This window comes from Odocoileus virginianus, chromosome 9, assembly GCF_023699985.2.
Source record: "Odocoileus virginianus isolate 20LAN1187 ecotype Illinois chromosome 9, Ovbor_1.2, whole genome shotgun sequence".
In the NCBI taxonomy this organism is placed as follows: domain Eukaryota; kingdom Metazoa; phylum Chordata; class Mammalia; order Artiodactyla; family Cervidae; genus Odocoileus; species Odocoileus virginianus.
The window spans coordinates 22,702,914-22,720,383 of record NC_069682.1 but is presented as its reverse complement, the minus strand read 5'-3'; the positions used below and the strand labels follow the sequence as shown (position 1 = coordinate 22,720,383).

Below are 17,470 nucleotides of genomic sequence, written 5' to 3'. Positions count from 1 at the left end.
ATGTGTTTCTGGACACCAGGTGAAGGGTCCTGGGGGACAAATCACAGACCCTCAAGACGCTGTAACTGCCTGCACTGGGGTCAAAACTGTGGGTTATGAGGGGCTGTGGGGAGCCAAAACGCCCCTTTAGAGACATCCCAGAGATGGAGGGAGGAGAGACTGGCTTAGTTACAATCATCCCCCACCCGCAAGAGACTTCTGCATAAAATAACACCTCAACAAAAGCTAACACTATTCTTCACTCTTCTGATTACAACCCTTTGTGCTACACAAGGGATAAAGCTCAGAGACTTCCCTGGTGGTCCAGTGGTTAAGAGTCTGCTTTCCAATGCAGGGGACAAGGTGTTCAGTCCCTGGTTGGTGAACTATAATCCCACACGCTGCTTGACAACAAAGCCTGTGCACCACGACTTGAGAGCCTGTGCACCGCAACTAAGACCCGACACAGCCAAATAAATATAAATAAACAGATATTTTAAAAAGACAGACAGAGAATAAAACCCAAACTCCTCTGGGCTGACAAGGACCCCAGCCACCTCTCCCAAGTCAGCTGGTTCTTCAAACCAACAGAGTCCTTCCTGTCATCACGACCCTCCACTTACTGCGCCTCTTCAAGGTCTTGCCCCGCTGTCTGCATGACAGGGTCCCCTCACACACACAGTCCTCTTTATTTCCTTCGCATTTTTCTTCTCAATCTGAATTTATTATCCCTCTTATGTTTTCTCCTCTGCCTCTCCCTCCCACCTCCCTCCTTAAGAGTCCAGGCTCCCTGAAGGCAGTGGCCTCGTCAGGACTGCTATAATCCCAGGACTGGTCCAACCTAGAGACTCAATCCACGCTGATGAATGAATGAATGACAGGGCAACAGTTCATTCTTTCTAAATCTGAAGATCCTGAGTCATTGTGTCATCTTCATACTAATCAAAACTAGGATCCCCTGGAGAAGGGAAAGGCCACCTTACTTTGCTGCTGCTGTCTAGTTACTAAGTCGTGTCCAACTCTCTACAACTCCATGGACGACAGTGTGATGGGCCTCCCCATCCTTCACTAGCTCCCGCAGTTTGCTCAAACTCATGTCCATTGAGTCCCATTGAGTCTGTAATGCTATCCAACCATCTCATCCTCTGTCTCCCCTCTTCTCCTCCTGCCCTCAGTCTTTCCCAGCATCAGGGTCTTTTCCAATGAGTCAGCTCTTTACTTCAGGAGGCCAAAGTATTATCACACTTAGTATCACACTTAGTAATTCAAGAAGCACTTTCACACAGTCCTTAAAACCACACTACAAGGCCTTTTCGAGAGTTGCAGAAAGTCACTGGCTCTGGACCTTCTGCTTGGAAGAAACAGAGTAATCTTGGACCCAGGTTCAAGTCCTCCATAAAATCAGGATGTTCTGTGAAGCGGCTCTAGCCAGCCTCCCACCTTGAACAATCAATGAGTACTTAAGACTTTGATAGGTAGACATTCTCATAAAATGCTTTGTCAGTGAACTTTCCTGGTGGTCCAGTGGCTAAGACTCCAACCTCCCAACGCAGGGGGCCCGGGGTTCGATACCTGGTCAGAGAACTAGATCCCGCATGCCACTAATAAAGATCCTGTGTGCTACATCTGTGACCAGGTGCAGCCAAATAAATAAGCAAATATTTAAACAAAGTGCTTTGGGAGATGTTTCCATCTCACAGTTTCTACTGCTTCTGGGAATCGAACATCGGCTACCTGCCAGGACTGGGGTAAGTACTTCTCACACTCTGCCTCTGATCTGTGTACCACCTGGCAGGGCTAGAGGTCTTAGCCCTTTTCTTACAGATGCAGAAATAGAAACTTCCTCAGATTAAGGGACTTGCCCAAGACCACACAACAACTGGCAGAACCAGTTCCCAATCCTCAGTCTGTCCAACAACAAAGGCCAGATTCCTCCCACCTCCCAAGTGCACACACAAAATGAAAACAGTGGGCCATCCACCGTGGGAGTCAGGCAGGCTAGGGAGACAGGTGGAGGATGGAAAATAGGGGGCTGTGATGACTGCAGGGGTTTGTACCCCCATCTTAATGGGGGCAGCTGCGACACAGTGCCAGTAGAAAATATAATAAAGGAAAAGAGGAGCTCGGTGTTTACTGATCATCTGACTTTTTTCACCGTCTTAATTTAAGAAATTTGATTCATAAGTAAAAACTCCTAATTCTACCAAGTTTTGGTGGCTTGTCACAATCTGTAGAAGTCCTTGCCCAGGCCTGTCTGGAGAGCCTGGCCCCAGGCCTGGTGCCTGGGACCCATACTTATTCTGCCCTGTACCAGGAATTTACCTATGAAAGTTGCCCAGTTTGTCCCTTCTAGTCCAGTGAGAACTTTTGCAATCACTTGTAAAAATATTGGCAACAGGAGAGAGCATGTTTGCAGGATATTATGCAAAGGGCTGGGAGCCACACCATTTTGTGACTATTCGTGTCTAAGAACCACTAGGCACTGTTCTTCCATCAGGGTGAGTTCTAAAGGTCTGTACATGGAGCGCAGGTTTCAAACGAAGGGATTTGAAGGATGTAGGAGGTTTTCTTCCTCTAATGCCAGGAGGAAGACTGCTTTCTAAGTGCATTCCTGAGACACCAGCTCTAGGTTTGTCTTCAGAAAAACTGCTAACAAGTAGCCAAACTTGGATTACTTACTCCAAACCCTGCAAGTTCTCCCTGCAACCCTTTAGAGCAATGTTGAAATGGCAAAGAAGGTAGGAGGTGCAAAAGAGGCGGTGAGCCTACAGAGGCAAGAGGTAAATCATGCCCTGTGTGATTATGATTCCCTGTTTGGAAATTCACCCTTGTGAAATGAACAGTACTTTGCATAGAGAACGCCTCCCGATCCCAGGAAAATGCTGCAGGTTTGCGTCAGAAATGCTGAGTTCAAATCCTAGTTCAGTTGCCTAAACAATTAACTACAAGTTTGGGATTAACATACACACACTACTATATACAAAATAGATAACCGGGACTTCCCTGGTGGTCCAGTGGTTAGGATTTTGCCTTCCATTAAAGGGGGTGTGGGAGCAATCCCTGGCTGGGGAATTAAGATCCTACATACTGCAGGGTCAAAAAAGCAAAACAAAAAACCGATGTAATACTGTAACAAACTCAGTAAAGATTTTATGTATGGTCCACATCAAAAAAATCTAAAAACATAAAATAGATAACCAACAAGGACCTAGTGTATACAGCACAGGGACCTCTACTCAATACTCTGTAATAACCTATATGGGGAAAGAATCTGAAAAAAATGGAATATGTACAACTGATTCACTTTGCTATAAACATGAAACTAACACAACAAGAACAAGCGTGCAATGCAGGAAACCCAGGTTGGCTCCCTGGGAGGGGAAGACCCCTGGAGGAGGAAACGGCAGCCTGCTCCAGTATTCTCGCCTGGAAAATCCCATGGACAGAGGAGCCTGGCGGGCTATAGTCCATGGGGTCTCAAAGAGTCGGACACAACCTACTGACTAAACCACCACATATTCCAATATAAAATAAAGATTAAAGAAAAGAGAATCAACTGTCTAGATTCTTCTGAGCCTTGGTTTCCTTATTTACATGGACGTTTATATGTAGGTTGGTAGGGTTTTTGAGAAGATTGTGAGATAACTTGTGTGAAAGTTTCAGCATAGAGTGGCAATTGTGAGCGTTGTTGTTGATGTTCTGTGGCTAAATTGTGTCTGACTCTTTGCAACACCATGGACTGTAGCACGGCAGGCTCCTCTGTTCTCCACTATCTCCCGGAGTTTGTACAAATTTATGTCCATTGAGTTGGTGATGATATCTAACCATTAGATGCTATCTAATAATTGTGGGCATTACAATGTACTTACTTGCAGTGGTTTGAATACATACAGGGAAATTTTTTATTGTATTATGTTGGCATGCATAAAGGCATTTCAGATTTGGATGTACATGTCTTAAAAAGCCAGTGGTATTTAAAACTTGGAGGAAGAAAATTTTGTATTTACCCCATGATACCAAAGTTCATTCCATTTCTCTAATGATACAGAAAAAGTTCAATTAGGCTTAAAAGTGACCTGCCACCACCCTGAGGCTACAGTAATTATATTCTCTTTAATGGAATTGCTTAAATTACAGCTTTCCTTGTTTTGCACATCACAGCCACTATCCCGCCCTTTTCTCTGTAAGCAGTAATTCCTCATTACTTCTTAGGTTAACCAACTAGTGCCAGGCATACACTTCTTCTCAAACTACCACGTTAAGAGGCACTTATTTTATACTGATTCCCTTTTGCAAATATTTGTACTTTGCAGCAGAACTGTGATATTTTAAGAAGCCAAAAAAGGATATATCCGGGAAAGAAGGTAAAGTTTCAAAAGAAGCTTTTGAGAAGGAGAAAGGTAGAAAAGTCTACTGATAATTACAGTGGTGATTTCCACTGATTTGTGTGAAAGGAACGAATACATCATTTGCGGTTTTAATGAACTCCCGGCATCTGAATTAAAAAGGAACTGGAGTTTAAAATAATGACTCAAGCTTTCTTCAATGATTCGGGAGCATAAAGAAATGTTATTTCTTTTCTTTTCAAAGGCAACCTCTGACAGGATGCCTTCTGTTCTCAACTTGTAAAACAAAAATCTTTTCAAATCTAGATATTCTGGATATTAAAACATGGATTTTTTTTTTCACCCTCACTGAGGAAACAGAATCTTAGTTGTAGTTACAGACTTAGCAAAGCCTACGCACCTTTTATCCCAAAAGGATCCCCACTAGCTGGAAAGGGGTGAAGGTTGGTTGTAAAGTATTTACACGCGAACATGAAGTGAATGTTTTATATAATGGGTCAGACGATGACGTGATCAAGGGAAGGTGAATTTAGTGCTGTTGTTTGACAAGTTCGGGCAGCTTAAACATGTTTAATCCAAATACACCTGAGGTTCAGAACCCCAAACAGCATTTATTTAGGAAAATGGAATCATGACCAGAATAAAGTGGTTTAGGGAAGTGTCTGCTGGGAATAAGACTTAGCCCTCCATCTTCAAGGGACAATGACATCAAAGTGCAAATCTTCTCCTGGGCTGGCACACAAGATGGAGAAAGTCACCTCCCAGCCCACCTGGAATGGCTGCCTGCTTCTAGAAGAACATGGGCTAGGCTGCAGGGGAGTATTATGCCCTCAGTAAAAATACAAACATTGGAGAAGTCTAGAAGTTAAAAATAAAAGCTCCCATCCTTACCAGCCCATGTGTCCTTCTTTCTGATATAGATATCATTCTAGCAATGTTTAATGGAAAGATAAGTACACAAAAAATAGACATGGTTTTGGATCAGGCCTTTTAAAAATAAATAGGATCCCACTCTCTACATTGCTCTGTGAATAATATTGCTTACTTAATGTAATAAATAGTATTGTTCACTTAACATGGCTTGGTTACACGTCCACACCTGCACATCCAGTCTATTTCATTTACTGGCATGACTGCAGAGAATTGTATTATCTGAATGTACCGTAACTGACTCCCAAGCAATCATGTTGACAGAATAAATTGATAAGCCTTTTTGAGAGAAAGTTGGGCAATACTTTTCAATATGAGTAAGCCCTGTAAAAAAACAGTAGAAAACTAGTAATCTGTCATCTAGGAATCTGTGCTTCAGATTTACTGACACCTGCACTGCAACACAGAAGGTCATAGCAGTGCTGCTCATAACAGGAAAAGAAAAGAGAAATAATTGAAACAGCAATTAAAAAGAGTCAAGTTAATAGATTACAGGGTCACTACTTTAATTGCTCTGAGGAGAGACTAGCTCTAAATCAGTTTGGGCTCTTCTCACCATTGTAAATACACACATACATTCCCCAAAGAAGAAATTAAAAATGGTCCTTTATGAAAAACCTAGACATCATATTAAAAAGCAAAGACATCGCTTTACCAACAAAGGTCCATACAGTCAAAGCTGCAGTTTTTCCAGTAGTCACGTACAGATCTGAGGGCTGGACCATAAGGAGGCCTGAGTGCCAAAGAATTGATGCCTTCAAACTGTGGTGCTAGAGAAGACTCTGAAAGTCCATTGGACAGCAAGGAGATCAAACCAGTCAACCATAAAGGAAATCAACCCTGAATATTTATTGGAAAGACTGATGCTGAAGCTGAAGCTCCAATACTCTGGCCAAGAATACTGATGCAGAGAGCTGACTTACTAGAAAAGACCCTGATGCTGGAAAAGATTGAGGGCAGGAGGAGAAAAGATGACAGAGGACAAGATGGTTAGATGGCATTACTGACTCAATGGACACGAGTCTGAGCAAACTCCAGGAGAGAGCGAAAGGACAGGGAAGCCTGGTGTACTGCAGTTCTTGGAGCCGCAAAAAGTAGGGCACAACTTAGCGACTGAACAAAAACAAGTCAACTGGCTAGAATGGCTATCTTCTGCAGTCTTAAAATTTACCTGAAAATGATTCAAATAAAGTTACAAAGGTGAAGGAAGCCCATGTAACCTTTCCTGCTGCAAAATTCAAAAGAACAATGAAAAAAAATGTCCCTCTGCACCAGCAGGTTGCATGACGGAGGCACATTTACCTGACTGATGTCTCCTGTGATTTGACGTTCATGTGACATTCTCAGGGGTGTTTACAAACATTCTTAATGTCAGAGGTGGAAAATTACCAAGGGCTCCTCCGAATCTGTTTCCTCAGCTATTCCAAAAAGTGTGTGTGGCCGCACCTCCTTCTGAGTGGTAGGTAGTGAGGCCAAAGAAAGGCCCTTCTAGAAAGTTCACAGTGTGCACTATGGATCAATAAAGGCGCCTCTCAGTGGGGTCCTGGCTGTCCATCCTGTGACTCTGAGCAGAGTGCAGAGCAGGGCAGACGGGCAGGGAGGGACCACAGCTCGGAGGACAGCGCCACCGTCGAGTTTACAGAGACTGACGTGAGCATCTGCATTCGTGAACACTGGTAAAAATGCTGGTGGGAAATCCATGATCACTTTTGCTGCTTAATCTATTTTATTAATTTTCTTTGGTTTTTTAATTCAGTGATTAATAGTTTTTAACACAAACTTCTTTGTTTATATATTTATTTATTGGCTGTGCCATGAGCCACATAGGATCTTAGTTCCCCAACCATTTTGGGGGAATTCTTCTCACCATTGTAAACATACACACACACTCTCTCTCCCCAAAAGAAGAAATTGAAAGTGGTCCGCTATAAGCGGACCATGCACTGGCAGCTCAGAATCTTAACCACTAGACCACCAGGGAAGTTCACCTCTGTTACTTAATCTTGAGCAACTGAGCAGGGGTGGAAGTGAAGAGACTCATGTGTGAGGGGAAGCCACAGGCTAGAATTCTAGGGCTCTAAGAGGCCACAAAAGCTATCACCTACCCTTAACCTCGGAGAAGGCAATGGCAACCCACTCCGGTACTCTTGCCGGTAAAATCCCATGGACAGAGGTGCCTGGTAGGCTGCAGTCCATGGGGTCGCTAAGAGTCGGACACGACTGAGCGACTTCACTTTCACTTCTCACTTTCATGCATTGGAGAAGGAAATGGCAACCCACTCCAGTGTTCTTGCCTGGAGAATCCCAGGGACAGGGGAGCCTGCTGGGCTGCCATCTATGGGGTCGCACAGAGCTGGACACGAGTGAAGCGACTTAGCAGCAGCAGCACCCTTAACCTTGGACAGACTATATTCATGTCATCACATAAAGTCATGCTCCTTTCTGTAAGATCTCTAGAAAAAGATTTCTCCAAACATGTAACAGTTTACATTTACTCTTGTGATTCACACAAAGGAGCAGTTCAGAACTGTTCCTGCTGCCTATAAAAGGATGCAAAAGCAGCAGAATTTCCTGTCACTGGGGTAAACCTTATCCAGGTCTCCACCTTTTGTTCCTCTCTGGTCCCTCCCTAAAGCCCTCCAGAATTCCATTCTTTTTAAAAAAAAAAAAAAAAAACTTTTAATTTTGCACTGGGGTATGCTGTTGAGTTGCTAAGTTGTGTTCAACTCTTTGCAAGCTCCAAGGACTCTGGCCTGCCAGGCTCCTCTGTAAACGGGATTTCCCAGGCAAGAATACTAGAGTGGGTTGCCATGCCCTCCTCCAGGCAATCTTCCTGACCGCACCTCTTCCATCGCCTGCACTGGCTAGTGGGTTCTTAACCACTGCTGCCACCTGGGAGACCCCCATGCTGTGGGGCAACTAAGCCTATACGCTGCAACTACGGAGCCTGGAGCCCCAACTAGAGAGTAACCCTAACTTGAGAGAAGCCCTTGTACCTAAATTAAGACCTAAAGCAGCCACAAATAAACAAACATTAAAAAAAAATTCCTAAGCTCAAGTCTCTGAGGAATGTCTGCTTCCACCAAATTATGTTTCTCCAGCTTAAAAGTTAAAGAAAATTTCATTTATAAAAAAAAAAAAAAAAAAAAAGTTAAAGAAAGAAAACCGAGAGGCAGATAGGCCCTGCCCAGTCCACCCTTCTCAGACTCACATTGAAGAGAAAAGCAATATCTCCTCGGATGCCGCCATTTTCCAGGATGACTTTTTTAAAAAAAATAATAAACCGATTTTTGGAAACAACTTCCCATCAGGTTCAAAACAGGGGTGTTTCTGACAAACTGAAGTTGATGAATAGCAAGGACCAGGGTCTGAGCCTAAGTAGCTGCTGGAAAACATCTTCCTTTTCATTTAGAAGAGCTTCACGCATGCCTCCCACAAAGAAAGTCCTAGTTCTACATCCTGAACTGCTAGATTTCAGTGCCTTTCTTTCTGAAGAAACAATTCTCAAAATCTTTTTTAAAAGAGAAAACTATAACACAGTTGACCTCTGAACAACTGAGTTTGAACTGGGTCAGTCCACTTATACGTGGAATTTTTTCAATAAATACATATGTGTACTGTAAATGTGGGGCTGCCCCGTGGCTCACTGGGTAAAGAATCTACCTCCGATGCATTAGACACAGGAGACATGTGTTCGATCCCTGGGATGGGAAGATCCCCTGGGGAAGGAAATGGCAACCCATTTCAGTATTCTTGCCTGGAGAATCCCATGGACAGAGGAGCTGGGCGGTCTACAGTCCACAGGGCTGCAAAAAGTTGGACACGACTGAACCGACTGGGCACGCATGCACTGTAAAGGTACTTTCTCTTCCTTAGGATTTTTTCTCCAGTTTATTTTATTGTAAGATACACTTATAAATATAACATACAAAATGTGTTAATCAACTGTTTATGTCCTCTGTAAGACTTCCAGTCAACTGGAACTAGTAATAGAAGTCGATAAATTTTGGGAGAATCAAAAGTTATACGTGGATTTTATACTTGCACTGTTCAAGGGTCAACTGTAATGAAAGATCACAATTCCTTGTCCTAAGAGGCTTTTAAAATTCAGGCATTACATCTTATTTGTAATATGCATAGACCTAGGTATGTTCTTCAACAGGAAATCTCACTATTAGTAAGTGATGGAGTCAAGATTTGCATCCAGGCGACCTGGGCCTTGAATCCCTGTCTTCAGTCCCTGTGATTCAATAAATCTTTACTAAACGCTGCTGGGTGAAAAACATGTTTCTAGATGCAATCACTACTTATGAATCAGCACATAATCTCTGAGCAATGTATAAATTAAGTGCAATAAAAAGCTTAATGGACTTCTAAAACAGGGTCTGTGGGTCAAAAAAAAGAAAATTAGAATATTCTTTAGTGACTCCGAATCTATGTGGAATTTCGGCACCCTGTGGCTGTCTGATTTCATGACTGGTTTCTATTTTAACCTGCAGCACAGTGGTTCATATTTGGAATCGAAACTTAGAATGAAATCCATCTTTGCCTGCAGACTCTGACCTTGAGATAATCAGAGCTTTGCCCAGGGTCCCAAACTAGAGTTGGGTACCATACAGTCTGCTGCCTTTCAGATGACCACTTTTAGTGAATTATGTAGGACAGAATCAGTTCGTCCTCAGTAGCTCAGAGATCAGAATGCTTTTAGGATTCCTCTTGATGACCTTACCTACCACTCCTGCTAAGAACCTTCTTCTGGGAGTGGGGAACCCCAACAATTCTGAACAGCCTGAGGTGGACAACTTGGAAACATCAGAGAAGTCATTAGGAAAACTCTGGAACTAAGAGAGTGTTTTCTCTGGCTGAAAACCCTGCTGTTAAAAATAACACAATGAAAAACATATTTGTCTCTGACACACAATGGATGTAGAATATAATTATGGACTGTTTTGGTCTGGGAGGGAGGTGCCAAGGTCTAGAATACAAAAGAGGAAAGACAGTGTGTTCGACCCAGGCTCCCTGTGGCTGTTCCCACAACCTCCTGGTGACTTGGTTTCTTGTTCAGGTAACAGCAAAACCCGACTCTTATTGCAGGGCCCAGAAACACTGCAAGCAGGTAAGAGTTAACCCTGTAAGTCTTTGAAGGGAGAAGCTCTATCAACAGCTGACAAGAAAAAGTAAAATAAAATCACTTCTCTCTAGCCTGTCTAGAAAAAGTGTCACAAATATAATTAATGTAAAAACACGAATATCCCAGCTCCTTCCTTTGACACACTTAACATTTTGTATTTTAATTACTTTGTAACAGAAATAATAGTTGCCTCTGGGAGTCATTTCGGGAACCCATTAATTTTGTTTTTTAAGAGATCTCTAAAATGAGGGGGAAAAAATAGCAGGAAATGTAGAAGGACAGCTTATGTTATATCTTTCAGTATCTCTCTGAGCCATGGTTTCTTCATCTGTAAAGTAGGAATTAAAAGAGTGGGCTAACCTCACTGGGCTGTTACAGTGATAAGATGAAGTGAAAGATGAAACCCTGTTACCAACAGTGCAGGACCATGGAAGGAGTAAATAAAAATAATCACTAATACGTGGAGCGTGCATTCTGAGAACTGTGCTACATGTATTTTGTCCTCACCACACCATGATTATCACTTCCATCTTAGGGAGGAGAAAACTGAGGCTTAAGGACATGAATTTACTTTCCTAAGGGGACACAGGTAGGAGACGGATTCAACACCCAGGAGTTCTGATGTTAGGGACAGGGTTCTCTGTCACTCGAATTGCTTTTCTGCAGTAACCGGGGTGGTCACCCAACAATTTAATATGAATATCAATGCTGGCGTTAATTCACATAATTGGATGGCCAAATTTCAAGAGGCTTTCTCAAATATGCTAAATCCTGTCCACGTGCTCCCAAATAGTTTTGCTTTCAAAAGCCCAAATTCCCATTTCACAGGTATCTTTATTTTTAACGCTGTGTTTTCACCTCATGCAGTGCATGAAAGAGAAAAATAAACGATTTTCATCGCCGTTTAAGCTTGGTGTACCTAACTATTCACATGGCAGCCTGATGCCCCCAAGCTAACCCCTTTAAGTCAACTCCGCAGACACACTGCTACCTTCAGCAAATGTTATCACACCCATATCGCTGGCAAGACTGTTTACTCAGGCTTGCTAGTAACTGATGCAAACAGAAAACCTCATACCACCAAAGTGAGGTTTCCTTCTGAAAGCACGCTTTAAAAACTAGTTTTATCAAACCATTCCCCCCACCACAGAAGACTTTATCTGTCTTAGAATTTACAATTCCTACTTCCTTCAAGCCCAGAAACTCTGATAGCTCAAACAGGATATATTTCTAGTCTTGTAAAATGCTGCTGTGAGAAAAATATACAGACACACTTAAAAAAAAAGTGTACAAGACAACATTGTAAAGCAATTATCCTCCAATTTAAAAAAAAATAAAAGAAAAAGAAAAAAAAAGTATAAGGTTCATAAACCAAGTTCTATATGATTCCATGGGTTGTATTTTGGGCATTTTGCAACTTGAAAATACAAAAATCACACAGTCCCAATTTTAGGTCTGTTCTAAGAGTTAAAGGGAAAAAAAGAGAGCGAGAACAAGAAACCAACATCTGGGAATAATCCACAAATATATATAATATCTCAATTCCCAGATCGTCCTTCTGACCCTTATCTAGGCATTTTTTATAGCGTTATTCACAGGGCAGAATCAGCATAATGCATCACTTGTTTTTCAGCTCTATTCAAAAATCTCAGTTCATTCAATAAAAAGCCCTGAAAAAACAGCCCCTGAAGCAGGAACACTCGAACATTCGGTGTGGGAAAGCCATGCTTATTGATTCAGTGCTTCCTGCCAAGAGAACAATGCAGAGAAACAGACCTCACAATGTTTCCAGATAATTTTCTGCAAGAACTCAGAAGAAACAGAACCCAGATTTACCTGTACCTGGAGCTCCACAGGTGAAACGGCAGTTAAAGCAGAACATCTAATTCAGCTTCTGGAAGTTTTCGTCTCTAATGGACTCCGGAGTCATCTCCTGAGCTGTCAGGTAAACCCCCCTCCATGTCTCTACGGTTTTCTTTCGCAGTTTTTCCCAGTGAAACTCTTCTGTCATTTGCATAACAGCTACTTCCAGCCTATAGGACTTTTTGAGTAGCTACTTGTTAAATTGGCTGTCTTGACATGCTCTTTCAAGCATGACATCATAAATCTCCACGGAAACCCTAACCCCACCTGCCTGCGGGCCAACGTTACCTGTCGGGTGAAGACTTAAACAGTCCTCTGAAATTGTTCATTAATGAAACCTTTTTAGGGGCTCTGGATCTCTGCACGGTATAATTTGTGCTGTTGGCAGAAACCTTGCCAAGAATGATGGTTTCGTTTTTCAAAGCCTGAGCTGTTTTGCAGAAAACAATGATCAAAATTATAGGCATCCGTTAATCTGCCCCTCCCCGTCTAACAATGCTCTTAAGCAGTTGAAGAAAAGCCTACAGTGGTCCATGCACCTCTCTCTGCAGGATAAAATTACCCTGAAAACTTTAGTTTTGAAAAACCTTCTATGAATACTCCTAAGGCTTTTTCACTTGACTCTCCAGCAACCCCCTTCCTGCTTTTTACCAGTAAAACTTGCAAAACAGGTTCTTTGCTGGAATGTGAGTGTGTGTATGTGTGTGTGCATTTTCTCTTGGCCTCTGTGTTTGTAGAGGTGGTAGGAGAAGCTGTTGAGAATTTTTTTTAACTCCTTCCTAACAGACTCATATCTTTTGTACTTTTGTCCTGGCTTATACGAAAGCACTGAAATTCACGTTCCTGACTTTTCTGGGAAAGGGTCAACAGGTTCTTCGATATTTACTCCTCCTTTCTTTCATTCATTCTGTACTATCCCTGATTTTATGGAATCCCCAATGTTGGTCTAAAGCTTGGGACAAATTTCTGCCAAACTTGGTGACATTGGGCTCAGCACCTTTTCTTCTCACTTCTAAATTCATGCCAGACACACCTCAAACCCCCAAGTCCAAAACCGATGATGCCGAGGTACCAGAAAGGTTTGAGCAGGAGTTGCTTCAAAACTATGAGCCTTTACAACAATGATGTCAAATGCCCAGTAAATGCCATCACGGAAAATTCTTTAGGGGGACCGAGCAGGGAGCTGGGATGCACCTGAAGGCAGCTCCCAGCAGAATCGACTACAACACCACGGGGTGCTGGGAAAGGCAGGGGCTAAGCGTGCAGCCTGCTCCAATTTGCCACAGATCCTGCTGCAAACTGCAACCGGCTTCAACAGATCTGTCCTCAAAGGTCAGAGAGCAAGTACTAACCCCCACACCGTGCTGAAGCTGCTCAGGTTATTTACAGAGAGGGCGGTAATAGGTAAAAGCACCATCTTTGCTCAGAATGCCAAACTCAGAATGGCTCTTTGCATGGAAGGAGCAGTCGATGCTCGGGGTGCCAGCCCTGACTCTTCTGAGAGTTGGCATCGCCATCATTCACTGTCCATAGATGAGACACTACCTTCCAAGAGAACCGAGAACTACACTGGTTTAATATAGCAGCCCGAGTAGGAACACTCCTTGAAGGCAGGACGAGGTCAGAGATTCAGTTACTGCCTCTGCGAGACGAAAACACAGCCAGATGAAGCCCAGGCCTGTGCTTCACCCAGTGAGCCACAAACAAGGCAGGAAAGAAAAAGAAAGAACCATGTCGAGGCTCTGTTTGGTGAGATCCAAGATGACGTGGAGGCTCTGAATTCAATGATGGTTATTCCTTAAAGTTCCATTAGGGAGAGGAGCATGGGCAGGTTGATGCAGCAGTCAGGGGGCTTTTAAATTAGGCCAGATCTCCCCTTTGAGTTATTTAGGAAATGACAATATCTCAGCTTTTACTTACTGAGTTCAAGCTTGGAAAAGAGAGGGAGAAAGTCAGAATCTGAAAGTTAAGCAAGTGGAGACAGTCCCACAAACAACTCAGATGTGAAAGCAACTTGATGAATGCATTCATTCCTCACTGACCGAAGACTTTGTAACCAATGAGGACATCATTATGAAATGTGACAATCTTGAACTACGTGGAGTAGGGAAAGTTTTGAGCAGTAATCTTTGCAACAAGGATAACAGATGGGAGGGCCAGGCATAAATGCCAAGATCTGCTGAGAGATGACCAGTCTAGTACTGTTTTTACCTACCATACCCCAAATGAAGAAACCATCAGGCAGGACCAGGTTTCAACGGCACTGTGACTTGTCTGCTTGCCTGACAGCATCTCAGCACCACACTGACCAAGTCAGAGTTCAGAACATGCATGTCTGTGGCTATTATGTCTTTACCATCTGAGCCGCCAGGGAAGCCTCTAAATTTGTTTCTAAATTTAGCAACATTTCAGGTCTCCATGATGGACATGGATGGCAAATATATTCTTTCTCTTGAATTTCTTTGCTCTAACCTATTTTAGGAACTTCCCTGGTGGTCTAATGGCTAAGAATCCACACTCTCAATACAGGGGGCCCAGGTTCGATCCCTGATAAAGGAACTAGATTCCACGGGCCACAACTAAGAGTTCGCATGCTACAAATAAAGATTCCGCATGCCACAATGAAGACTGAAAATCCTGTGTGCCACAACTAAGAGCTGGTACAGCCAAAAAATAAATTAAAAACCTACTTTATAACAGACATAGAAAACTACTCATTGAAAAAGTTCATGAAATGACAGGAACAGAAATAACTGGGGAAAGATCTTGGCTTTCACCACTGATGGCCTCAACTTCTGTTTCTTCAAAACATGAGTTAGAAGTTGTCATGGAGAAAAGGAATACCACATTGAGTAGGAAAAAAATAGCACTTTTATAATGAAAATAACCAAGCCTTATGTCATTTAATCCTCATAACAGGACTATGATGCAAGCATGATTAATATCCTCATGTTGCAAGAGGGAAAAGCCTCAGAGAGGTTAGGTAATTTGAGTTGCAGTTATTAAGTGTTGGAATCTCGGTTTGAATCCAGGCAGGCCCAATTTAAATCCAAAACTCATGTGCTTAACCACTAGGCACTGCTTGTAGTAGTAGTGTAGTGTTAATTGCTTAGTCGTGTCCAACTCTTTGCGACACCATGGACTGTCCCACCAGGTTCCTCTGTCCATGTAAGAATACTGGCAGGGGTAGCCATCCCCTTTCTCCAGGAGATCTTCCTGACCCAGGGATCAAATCCACATCTCCTGCAGGCAGATTCTTTACCTTGTGAGCCACCACGGAAGCCCAGGCACTACTATCAATAATTTAATAAAGTTGCTTATAATTGACATGACACATAAAATTTCTAGAAGAGGACATGGGCAAGACACTCTGACAAAAATTGTAGCAATATTTTCTTAGATCAGTCTCCCAAGGTAAAAGAAATAAAAGCAAAAATAAACAAATGGGAAACTGACAAGCTTTTGCACAGCAAAGGAAACCATAAACAAAAGAAACAGACAACCTACAGATGGGGAGGAAACATTTGTGTATTATGTGACCAAAAAGGGCTTAATTTCCAATATACACAGAAAGCTCATACAAGTCAATATCAAAAAATACAAACAATTTAATAAAAAAATGTGCATAAGACCTAAATAGACACTGCCCCAAAGAAGGCAAGGAGAGGTCCAGCAGGCGCATGAAAAGATGCTCCATATCGTTAATCATTAAAAAGTTGCAAATCAAAACTACAGTGAGATAAACCCTCGTACTGGTCAGAATGGCCATCATTAAGAAGTCTACAAATAACAAATGCTGGAGAGGGTGTGGAGAAAAGGGAACTGTTGGTGAGAATGTAAGCTGGTGCAGCCATTGTGGAAAACATCATGGAGGTTCCTCAAATAATGAAAAACAGAGTCGCCGTACAATCCAGCAATTCCACTCCTGGGCAAATACTTGGAAAAGACGAAAACTCTAATTTGAAAAGATACATGCACCCCAACGTTAATAGCAGCACTATTTACAACAGCCAAAACAAAGAAGCAATCTAAATGTCTATCAATAGATGAGTGGATAATAAAGATGTGGTGTATGTGTACACACACACACATGAATATTACTCAACCATAAAAAAGAATGAAAATTTTGCTATTTGCAGCAACATGAATGGACCTAGAGATTATCATGCCAAGTCAGAGAGAGGAAGATAATTGTATGAAATGATTTATGTGTAGAATCTATACAATAACACAAATGAACTTATTTACAAAACAGAAATAGGAACTTCCCTGGTGGTCCAGAGGTTAAAAATCTGCCTTGCAATGCAAGGGATGTTAGTTTGATCCCTATCTGGGAACTAAGATCCCAGAGCAACTAAGCTCAAGCACTGCAGCTACTGAACCCACAGGCCACAACTAGAGAGCCCACATGCCTCAATTAAGACCTGAGGCAGCCAAATTAATTAAATATTAAAAACAGAGACAGACTCACAGACACAGAAAACAAACTTTCAGTTAACAAAGAGGAAGAGGGAAGGGATAAATTAGGAGTATGAGATTAACAGATACCCACTACTACCTATAAAATAGATAAACAAGGTACTACTATACAGCACAGGGAACTGTATTCATTAGCTTGTAATAACCTATAACAGAAAAGAATCTAAATATATATATATATATATATATATATATATATGATGCTTTTGTGTGTGTGTGTGTGTGTGTGTGTGTGTGTATGTGTGAAAGTCACTCAGTCATGTACAACTCTTTGCAATCCCATGGACTGTCCATGGAATTCTCCAGGTCAGAATACTGGAGTGGGTAGCCTTTCCCTTCTCCAGGGGATCTTCCCAACCCAGGGATCAAACCCAGGTCTCCTGCAGTGCAGGAGATTCTTTGCCAGCTGAGCCACAAGGGAAGCCCATATATATGCATACTTATAACTAGATCCCTTTGCTATACACAAGAAACTAACACAATATTGCAAATCAACTATACTCCAAGAAAACATTTGCTTGTAATTGGAGATATTAAATAGTAACTAGACTAAGCTATGCTGAAAAGACTTATTTAGCAGACAAGTCTGAAAATATATTCAGCCATCCCTTGGTATCCACCAGGGACTGGGTTTTAGGACCTCTGTGGGTGTCAAAATCTGCAAATACGCAAGTGCCTTCTATAAAATGGTGTAGTACAGTCAGCTTACTATATCCACGGATGCAGAACCCACAGATATGTA

The 17,470-nt window shown here is 42.3% G+C and overlaps 1 protein-coding gene across 15 annotated transcripts in view; it reads right to left on the bottom strand.

Annotated features, from left to right (window-relative positions):
- KIAA1217 (KIAA1217 ortholog) overlaps positions 1-17,470 on the bottom strand; it is a 521,587-nt gene that overhangs the window by 297,811 nt on the left and 206,306 nt on the right. Inside the window, exon 1 of one of the 15 annotated variants that reach the window (XM_020882309.2) lies at positions 12,223-12,315. The exons of the other annotated variants lie outside the window; for them this stretch is intronic. The gene's annotated coding sequence lies outside the window, so the exon portion shown is untranslated. Of the gene's footprint in view, positions 1-12,222; positions 12,316-17,470 lie in introns of those variants that run through there. 15 annotated transcript variants of the gene reach the window in all.